Source organism: Micropterus dolomieu, linkage group LG04 (genome assembly GCF_021292245.1).
Source record: "Micropterus dolomieu isolate WLL.071019.BEF.003 ecotype Adirondacks linkage group LG04, ASM2129224v1, whole genome shotgun sequence".
Classification (NCBI taxonomy): Eukaryota; Metazoa; Chordata; class Actinopteri; order Centrarchiformes; family Centrarchidae; genus Micropterus; species Micropterus dolomieu.
The window spans coordinates 20,339,094-20,349,670 of record NC_060153.1 but is presented as its reverse complement, the minus strand read 5'-3'; the positions used below and the strand labels follow the sequence as shown (position 1 = coordinate 20,349,670).

Here is a 10,577-nt window from a genome sequence, read left to right as displayed (position 1 = left end):
TAAAGTAGACCTATACATAGGATAGAACAATGGATGCCAACAATGGACAGAGAGCAAGGGGAGTAGGAGGGAGAGTCAGGGGACAACAACAAGGACAAGTTCAAGGAGGAAGAGTTGGAAGAAGAGGAGGTGAGATAGGAGGAGGAAGATGAGGAGGAGGACAACAATGACGAGAAGGAAGAGGACGAAGGCAAAGAAGAGAAGGATGGAGAGCCATCACTGATGAGATCAGGGCCACACTTATTGATCATGTGATCAATGGTTACTCATTGTCAACCACAGGTTAATAATTTGAACGTTCAGAAATTAGAATAGATATGCAACAATCTAATGATTATTTCAGCATTGCTGTATTGTAAAATAATTATTTTTGGCAATAAAAGTAAAAAATTATACTTTTGGTTTTGTGGTGTCCGAACAATAATGCTGCGATGTTGTGTTGAGAAGAAACCCGCTTGACTCTGTTCTTGATCATAAAAGTTTATTAAATCAAAGAGTTCAGCATCAATTACAAACTCTTCAGTAGCTTGGAGAGTGACCCAGCCTGATGACCACTCTGTCTCTCTGTACATCAAATATAGCTTATATAGGATATGTTTAGGTATCTGTTAGGTACCATAGAAGGGTGGATACTACAGTTTACATATGTTTTTGGTTTCCTTTTCTTGTATGCTGCTGGATAGAACACTGTGCTACTGTTACAACAGTAATGTTTTGCCAAATAAATATTTGCTGATTCAACATTGCATTGTTGTACTTTTCAGCACCTCCTAGCAGATTACTTTCACTCTAGAACATGTATGGAAATGTACACATAAGCCTATGAAAGACAAAAGAGCTTTAGATTTAGGACAACAGTGTGAAAAATGGTATATCAAAGAACTTACTATTTTGAAAAAAGTGTTTGCCATCCGATGAAAGTGCTTCATTCTGGGATGTGTTTCATTTTGAAGGACATATGAGGCATTTTGTATTTTGTGTGAGGAGTTTTGGGAATTGTGTGTAGAGTTTTGAAAAAAGGAGACATAGTTTTGAAAACGTGTGTATGCAGTTGGAAAAAACTTTAAACACATTTCATGAAATTATGCCTCTTTTTCTCGAAACTCTAAACACAAATCCACAACTTCTCACCCAATTCCCCAAACATCCTATTTTTAGGTCTAAATTTAGCTTTCCACTCAAAACCATTCAATCTTGCTGAAAAACCAAACTTTGCCCTCAGACATAACACACAAGCCCTCAAAAACACACACACTACAACACAGTCTTACACACTGGTGAGATAAATTCAAAATAGTACAAGAACTGGATATTAGTCATGTTGCTTGTGGTTCTCCCCCTCAACACAACCAAAGAAATAACAAATGTAAACATTTGCACACATTTTTTATTCCTTAGTGTACTGTACAGTACAACACACCAAACAACAAATTATTCTGCCCCAGCGTCCTGTTGTTGGTCTGGGACAGGCCAGAGATATTTGCTCTCCACCTCCTTCTTCACATCCTCCTCCTCCACCCCTACTCCTGCTCCGCCTCCTCCACCTCCTCATCTTCGTCCTATCCCATCTCCTCCTTCAACTCCTACTGTTCCTCTTCCTTCACCTCTTACTCCTCTCCATTCTGGTCTTCCTCCTCCTCCTCTTATTCCTCTTCCTCCTCTCTGATGTCCTCTACCTCTTCCTTCAGAGTTAATTCCAAAACTGAATGGACTGACTCCGGCCCTTTTATCTATCTATTGAAGCTTTTGATTAGTGTGTTATCAGTTTTGACTGTTTGTGTTTCCACCTGGGTAGTTGTGTGCTAACTGAGCTCAACCTGTGCTGATTGAGTGAACAATATCGAATTTTAGTGCTTTCTAAATGACCACATGGTGTAGGCTATGAGAAAAGAAGGGAGTTGTGTGTAGAGTTTAGAGAAATGGGTGTTCTTTTGAAAAATGAGTTATGATTTTGAAATTTTAGTTCAAAGGCCTGGTTATAGTGTTTAAGCAATGGAGAAAAACTGTAAAAGAGTTCACTAACTCAGCCGACCTGATTTCCTCAGGCAGGCTATTCCAGAGCCTCAGGGCCCTGACTGCAAACGCTTTGTCCCCTTTAGTTTTCATTCGAGACTAGAACAGACAGCAGACCTCTGCCTGAGGATCTCAAGGTATGTACTGGTGTGTATGGGACTACAAGGTCAGAGATACAGTATAGGGCGTACAGTATAGGGCGAGAGGCCAGAGCTTTAGGTAACACTTTCTATGAAGGTCATCGCTATAATGACTTATGCATATATTTATAACACAATATAATGCGTCCATAAAACATTTTAACAGTTGTTATAATCACTTACAAACATGCATTAGGCGCTATAGCAAAGTTCATAATGTATTATGACCTTTTGATTTAATGTTTTATAACTAATAGTAATAGCTCTTGGGCCTCGTTTCGGCGGCTCACGTGGTGGTTCCCCTGGGCCTTCTCCACATGAGGAGGCTGCAGCGGTGGTTCATCCACCTGTGTGTCGACCCGGTGAGACAGAGACGGCGACGCGTCTCCATTCCCCGGTCGGTGGCTCCGGATCTGGCCTACTGGCGGGACCCCCTCTTTCTTTTGGTCGGGGTCCCCCTGGGCAGGGTCACGTCCCACATCTCGGTCTTCACGGACGCCTCCCTGATGGGCTGGGGCTCTTCACATAAACGCGCTGGAGCTCCTCACGGTGTGGAAGGTGATCCGATACTTCTCCCCTCTGTTGCGAGACCAGCACGTGCTGGTTCGCACCGACAACAGGGCCGCGACTGCCTACATAAACCGCCAGGGCTGGGTGCACTCGGTGCAGCCACTGGGTCTGGCCAGACGGCTGCTCCTGTGGGCGCGCACTCACCTGCTCTCTATCGTACATCCCTGGCGTGTTGAACAGAGGGGCGGACATCATGTCGAGGGGAGGCTCTCATCCGGACGAGTGGCGTTTCCATCCCGATCTGGTGGCTCAGATCTGGCTCCGGTTCAGCAGAGCAGAGGTGGATCTGTTTGCCAACAAAGAGAACGCTCAGTGCGCCCTTTGGTTTTCACTGAGCCCGCGGGACGTTCCCCCGCTGGGAGAGGACGCCTTTGCTCACCCCATTTGGCCCTCCGGGCTGCTGTATGCCTTCCTGCCGGTGCGGCTGATCCCGCGCCTTCTGGACCGCCTGCAATTTTCATCTCTGGCGGTGATTCTGGTGGCCCTGGAGCGCACCAGCGCGTCTTGCTTTCCCTGCCTCCAGCGGCTGCTGGCCGGGCAGCCGTGGAAACTCCCCTGGAGGGGGGACGCTCTCTCTCAGGCAGGGGGAGTGATCAGGAATTACCCGCTCCTCGGCAGGCCTCTCTGGGTCTGGCCGCTGAGAGGCGGCGCCTGGAGGGCTTAGGTCTCTCCCGTGAGGTGGTTCGCACCATCCAGGAGTCGAGAGCTGCCTCCACTCAGTTCTCTTACTCCTCTAAGTGGTCGGATTTCCAATGTTGGTGTCTGGACCAGGGGACGGACCCGGTCTCCTGCCCACTGCCAGCGGTGCTTTCGTTCCTTCAGCTGCTCATGGACAGGGGGCTGGCGTGTAGATTAAAACCTACACTGCTGCCATTTCGTCCTGTCACGAGGGCTTCTGGGACAGGACTGTGTTCTCCCACCCCCTGGTGAAGCGCTTCCTTAGTGGGGTGCGAAGGCACCGGCCGGTGACGCGGCCTGTGGCCCCACAGTGGGATTTGCCGCTAGTTTTACGCGCGCTAACCCAAGCCCTGTTTGAGCCCTTGGAGACGGCGGACCTGAGGTTCCTTTCGGCTAAGGTCGCCTTGCTCATGGCTCTGACCTCGGCCAAGAGGGTCAGCAACCTGGCTGCCCTCTTTGTGGCTCCGTCATGCCTCAGGATTCAGGGCGACGGCAGCTCGGCTATCCTGCGCCCTAACCCGGCGTTCATGCCTAAAAGCATTATGAACTCCTTTCGGTCGCGGGTCGTCACCCTCTCGGGCTTTTTCCCACCTCCCATGGGTCGGCGGAGGACGCCACGTCCCACCTCCTCTACCCGGTGTGAGCGCTATCCTGCTATGTGGCGCGCACGGCCGCCTGGCGCCATTCGCAGCGTCTGTTTGTGCACTACAGGGAGCGGTCCGAGGGACTTCCCCTGTCGGTGCAGCGCTTGTCTCACTGGTTGTGTGATGCCATTTCCCAGGCTTACGTGTCTGCCGGGGAGTCTCCCCCGGATGGCATCAGAGCGCACTCCACAAGAGGTGTCTCCTCCTCAGTGGGGTTGCACGGTGGGATGACAGTGGACGACATCTGCACGGCGGCCTCCTGTCTCGTCCCCATGCTCTTTCGTCCGTTTCTACCTGCGGGATGTCTCCCGTCTCTCTCTGACTCACTCAGTAGTGAGTGTTTTGGCTGAGTGATCCTCATTGTGAGTGTGCGGTGCGTCCTCTCCCACCGGACGGTGGTGGGGGGTGGCCGCTGCTTGGGTGCAGCTGACGTGGTTGCTGTCGTGACCCCGTCTGCATCTGTACAGCTGCGGGGCCCCCTGCTCGGTTTCCCGTCTTATGCATGGGTCGGCCCTCGACCATGCCGCACCATCGGTGCTCATGCGCACGCCGACACCACTGCCGCTGGTGTCGGCTGGGTGGTTCATTATGGCTCTGGGCAGGTGGGTTGTGCTTGGTGGTACCGTATGGGCCAATGAGGCGTTGACTTATCCTGCTTCGCCTCTAACCGAATAGCGATAGCCTTAGAGGACGAAACCTATACGAAATAGAACGGGGGTTACGTACTGTAACCCGGATTCTATGGGTATAGGCGCAGCCCTCTAAGTTGTGGGCCTCACTGGACCTTGGTTCTCAGTGCTGAAGAAAAGGCACTTGGGAGCTGAAGGCTGGGTCTCACCGTTGTATATATACAAGGTGCGGACGTAGGAGAGGCCCACGCTGTGGGTGGGGGTAGACTAAAATTCTCAGTGCCGCGCAGGCGCGCGGAAGGGGTAAACCCAATAGCGATAGCCTTAGAGGGCTGCGCCTATACTCATAGAATCCGGGTTACAGTACATAACCCCCGTTCCTGTGTGCAACGCGAGTGTGTGTGCCAGCGAAAGAGAGTGAGAGAGCAGCAGAACGGGGAGAACGTGACAGTGAAAGTTAGCGGAGGAAAATATTATATATATATTTATATTATATATATAAAGTTATTTAGTAAGTTGTCCGTCAGGCAGACATGTGCAGTGTAGGCCACAGTGTGTCCGTTAAGTCTGTTGTTTCCGCAACTGCTGGAAAAGTGAAGGCGGTTAGCGCTAGCCAACAGATCCCTGGTCTGTAAAGCACGGTTTTGGCTGCAGTGTAATGTTAGCTAAATTAGTAAAGGAGTAACGTAATTAGTTGTGTGTCATTACTACCTAACTTGTTGAGGAATGAGAACAGCAGGTTGAAGCTAAACTGGTGTCCTGTACACATACTGTACATCCTGATAGTTAAGTTAAATTATATTTCAGTGTCCAGAGGAATCGGACAACTGGTTATTAAAGGAAGGACGCTGGTGACCACAGAGGAGCTGAGGCTACTAAAGTAAATCAGGGATAAACAGGTAAACTAGTCCTTTTAAGCAATTGAGGAGATGTAAGCGTTACTAATGCTGTAGCTGAAAAAGACATTTCTTTTGGATTTTAATGTGTAAATGAAATGCTTAGTCTTTTAATAGGCTACGTTTTGTGAAGATGTCAGACAATATATAGTATATACACACAAACGAGCAGGGAGAGAGAACACCAGGTGACACGTTTGGTAATCACAGGACAGACACAGAAGCAAAGCACAAAACAAACACCCAACACAACACACAGACCATTTCAAAATCAATCACAGGTCTAGACCAAAACCACAGAAACAAAGACCCACACAAACCAATCCTGTGACATCAGTGCTAACTTTGTTTTCCTGAACGCAAATTTAACCCGCCAGACTGTTTCATTTATATGGGCTGATTTTTGTATCAGTAAAGACTGAATTTGAATAATTTAAAACTGAATTTTAATTGCTCAACTTGAATACTTGCATTAAAAAACTGAATTTTAATTGCTCAACTTGAATTTGAATTTATTAGTTTGAAACTGAATTCCAATAAGCTTGAAACTGAATGTGATATTATGAATCTAAACTGAAACTGTATTTGAGCCTCACTAAAAATTAAAGTCTTTGTATGCTTTCACTTTCAGTTCTCTCGATTCAAATTCAGTTCTCTAAATTCAATTTCAATCCACAAAATTCAGTTTTATGGTCACAGGCAGGTCAAGGTCCTCTCTGACTTCTCCTAAAAGTGCGTTATGTAGCACCCCCTATTGTTAAAAAATGTCAAGATAAAGCCAGATTTAGCGTGAGAGTGTGTCATCTAACGTTCGGCCATTTCATATTTTCCGTTTAGTTAACGGCCACGTATGAGCAAGAGAACAGTTGAAAGTAACAGTACAGACAGCAGCGGCGTCGTTAGCTACAGCCCCGGATCTTTGAAAAGCCCCGGATCTCAGAAGGATTTTTAAAAATCAAACAACAAAAAGCCGAAAATTGAACTTTACTTGCTTAACTAACGTTACGTGCGCGGGAGCGAGCGAGCGAGAGATTATTGTTATTATTTATTCTCCTGCAAATTAGAGGAGAATAAGATGAACCAGCTGTAGCTCTGTGTCCTCTCTGCTCCACCTGAAGCAGCTGTGAGCTGCACTTTATCAGAGGCGCTGAACTTAACTTGTGTGGATTTGTGGTGAGGTTAATCACCTGATAGGCATAGGAGGCATTATACATATTTCATTTCAAAATCTATGTTTTGTCCCCCCCCTCTTTCCTAATGTAAAGTTTTATGTCGCATTGCCTTCCTGGCTCAGGCGATTTCGGAGCTGGCTCATATAGGAGGCGGTTTACTAAGTGACCAGTCAATCACTCACACACTCCACATCAGTCCCGGACAAAATGTATAGAAATGTTGAGGGAGAAAAAAAAGTTGCTGGAGGCCGGTGCAGCTTCTTCTTTTGTGCTGCTGTTACTTCTAGCTGAAGGCAGCAGTGATGATGTCTGCAGCAGGGGTGGGTACATCTAATGTAGGACTACTCTTGATTTCGCTACATTTTCCATTCATACCTTTTATAATTTAACCAGTCTGTAATCTGCATTTTGCTTCATTAACCGAAATGAGCTGTGATCCAGGCTGTGCGCGCAGTTACGCAGTCAAGCGCTGGCCGGGCGCTTGTCACAGTCACAGAGCTGGGCGGATGCAAACATTTAGAAAATCAGGCAAATATCTTTTCAGTTTAAGGCTTTATTGTTCTACTAATACAACTGAAATCTAGTGAGCGCACACCATGGCACTGGCGACCGTGTTGGAAAGCAGCCTGCGTCGCTCTTTAACAAGTCGGCAAGTGATAGATAAAACAGTCCTGTAGGGTTTTACGCATGAGGCACAGCTTCCTCTGTATGTAGGTTTACCTGTTTCAACGAGCTGCTCTCCTGTCACTGCCACAGTAATTCTTTACGTTGTGAAGATTATTTAGATGCTTCAGGAATAATCACATTGTATTGGCAGCCTGTGCTACTGCAAAGCAAGCGGTTACGCCTGCGTGTGTTGATTCAGCAGTGATAATATTAAAAGTTGATCTACAGGAGAAACATATCTGAAAGCAACCCAGAATGCCTGAGAGCTACTCTGCATTATATTCTGTTAAAGTTTTAGATTTTAAATTGTTTTATTATACCTTTATTAAATCAGAAAAACTCTTTTTCCAAGAGTGTCCTGGCCAAGGCAGGCAGTAGTACAATTGTACATTTAAGATGGAAATAAATAATCAGTTACAAGGTCATAAAATATCAAAATGTTCTTAAATATTCGCCACAATTCAGCAACACCTGAATTTTGTGTGTCCCTGTACATAAATAATTTCCACAATAAATTAATGCAGAAAAGGCAGAAATTGGTGCAGAAAAACACCAGAATGCAGGAAATTAATTGTTTTAACACTCACAATTTCCTGGGGGAGTACCCCCGGACCCCCTATTCATACTGTCGCAGTTTTGTTGTTATATTATTATAATTAGACACATGGCATTACAATTTAGCAACATCAGAATGAGACACTTAATAGTGTTGTTCTGAGTTTTGTTGTGCCATATAAGTAGAGGATGTTTACTGTTGCTTTACTGCTTTACAGACTGAAACTGCAACAAGAGCAGGGCCCCAGGTTTCGTCAGAACCAAGACGAGAGAAGACTCCACCTAAAAGGATTGACACATATAATTGCTACCAAGGCTTTGTATGTCTTGGCAGAGAAGACTAGCTTCTATATCTGTGTCATTGTAACCATACAAGCTGCATTGTGGGGAATTTTCTGGAAGACTCTGATGGATATTTACGGACCGCCATGTCCTGTTTTATTGCTGTGTTCTTTTCAGTGTGCTTAAGGACTGCTTTGTTCCTATTACTGTGTGTATAACCAATAACAGCACTTTATCAAGACCGAAGCACGAGAACACGGTTGTTGAATGAAAGTTTACTGCTGGTTCCATTGTGATAAAGTGCCAGTTATGCTGCTTTACCGTAGTAGTTAGGATTTGTACATTTTTCTGATGTTGCTGCTCCTGCTGTATATTTGCAGAGACAATAGTACATTCTATCAAAACCAAGCCAGCACTGTTGAATTTAAAATTCACTGCTGGTTGCTGTATGATAGGGTGCAGTATATTGTACCAAGCCGCGGCAACCAGGATCTCATAAACCTTGTTTTGTGTGCCTTTTCTCTCTTTTATCCTATATACTAATTACACACACACAGGCGCGCTTACACACTTTGCATTCATCTACACACACACATCTGGGAACTACAGCTGTCGCCCAAAAATTCCCGCTGTGCTCCTCGCCATTTATGTGAAGGCATAAAGAGTGTTTCGGCCATTTTGGCCCAGGCCTGCCCACCATTTTGGATCAGAGTGTGCCATAATCACTCATGTCGCCACGTCGGCCATTTTCCTCACCCCCACCCCTCACTATTGCTCACGCACGCACACATCTGCACACACACATGCTTGTTGATTTATTGTATGCTTTTGTTGTTTTTTTTCTTTTGTTTATTTCATTTTTGAAAAAAAAAATAGATGGTAGTGATTTGTTTGCTGAAGATGTTGATCAATAATGAAACACTATTACATGAAGGGAGGGACAGTAAAGGATGAATCCGTACACTGGTCGTCTCAACCAACTTTTACTACAATATCACACACATAACCACATGCATGTGTCCTTAAAATTATAATAGGAATGATTTAACATAGATTAATGACATTTATAGGTTTAGTAATCTATCCCTGATTCCAGGGTAGTACCCTGTAATTATTAATGTATTAAGATTTTGTATAATATTAATTACATAATTCATATTTCTGTAATATCTTTCGTATTTAGCTAATAACCAAACCTGCCCCTACGTTGATCCCCAACAGTACTTTACTCATCCCTGAATGAAAATTGCAGTTACAGTTTGCAGCGGCTTACATAAATAAAATAAACACACGTTAAATGTTATGAAACATATACAACTTACACAAAACACCCATGAGGTATGTGACAACCAAGCACGAGGTAGGTTAAATGATAAAAAATTTGAAACGATTAACAAATGCTACTTCTGTGGAGTGTAGCATGTCAACCATCAATACTCAATAGCCTACTCATTCCTTTTCAATCTGCAAATGCTACTGGAGCCTTTCCCAGCATACGTTCATGGGAGGGCAGCCTTGACTGGCTGCCAGTCATCACAATGCTAACAATCACAATCCCACTCCAAAGTATGGACTAATTAGAGTTTCTTGTCCGCCTCACTTGTCTTTAGTCTGCTGGAGGAAACCAAATTGTAGGCAGGCACATAAAGTAAACTTTGTACAGAAATCAAACTGCTGGCTGTGGAGAACGTGATGTGGTAGTAATTCAAAATGTGCAGGATAAACAAACTCCTGCAGCGGCTGTTGGTATAATATAAGATATTTTAAAAATGCTGCGAATGCCCTAGACTTTTCCCTCTACAGCCAACAGTGCATTAACAAAGGCTCAGTGTGACTGTATTTTTACATTATTTTCTCAGTCTGGTGTCAGCATTTCGCTCAACAACACAAACTGAATAAAATCACATTTCAGCTGTATATTTGTGTGTGCGTGCGTGCGTGCGTGCGTGCGTGTGTGTGACAAACATTGATCACCAGATAACCATTAATCATTAGCCTCATCATATGGTGTCCACGTTGATCAAATTTCCATCAGGCAGGGCACCTTTCTCTGGAAAGAGGACACACACATCCAGGTGGGAGAGCATACACACACACACACACACACACACACACACACACACACACACACACACACACACACAGGTGAACTCACAGAATCCTAAAGCCCAACAGGAAACCTAATCTGTAACACAAATTCCCCTTGCTGCCACCTTTGAGTTCAAGTTTGTCTGCAGATATGCTGTTCCTGCTGCCAACAGCTGTAAACAAGAAAAGGTATAAACTAGAGTTGATGTTGCTTTTCCTCACTGAAAACTGTGTTTGTGTTTCC

General features: G+C 45.2%; 1 pseudogene; it reads left to right on the top strand.

Moving 5' to 3' along the window:
• Positions 1 to 2,916: 2,916 nt before the first annotated feature.
• On the top strand, positions 2,917 to 4,399 carry LOC123969723 (annotated as a pseudogene).
• The last annotated feature ends 6,178 nt before the right edge of the window (positions 4,400 to 10,577 follow it).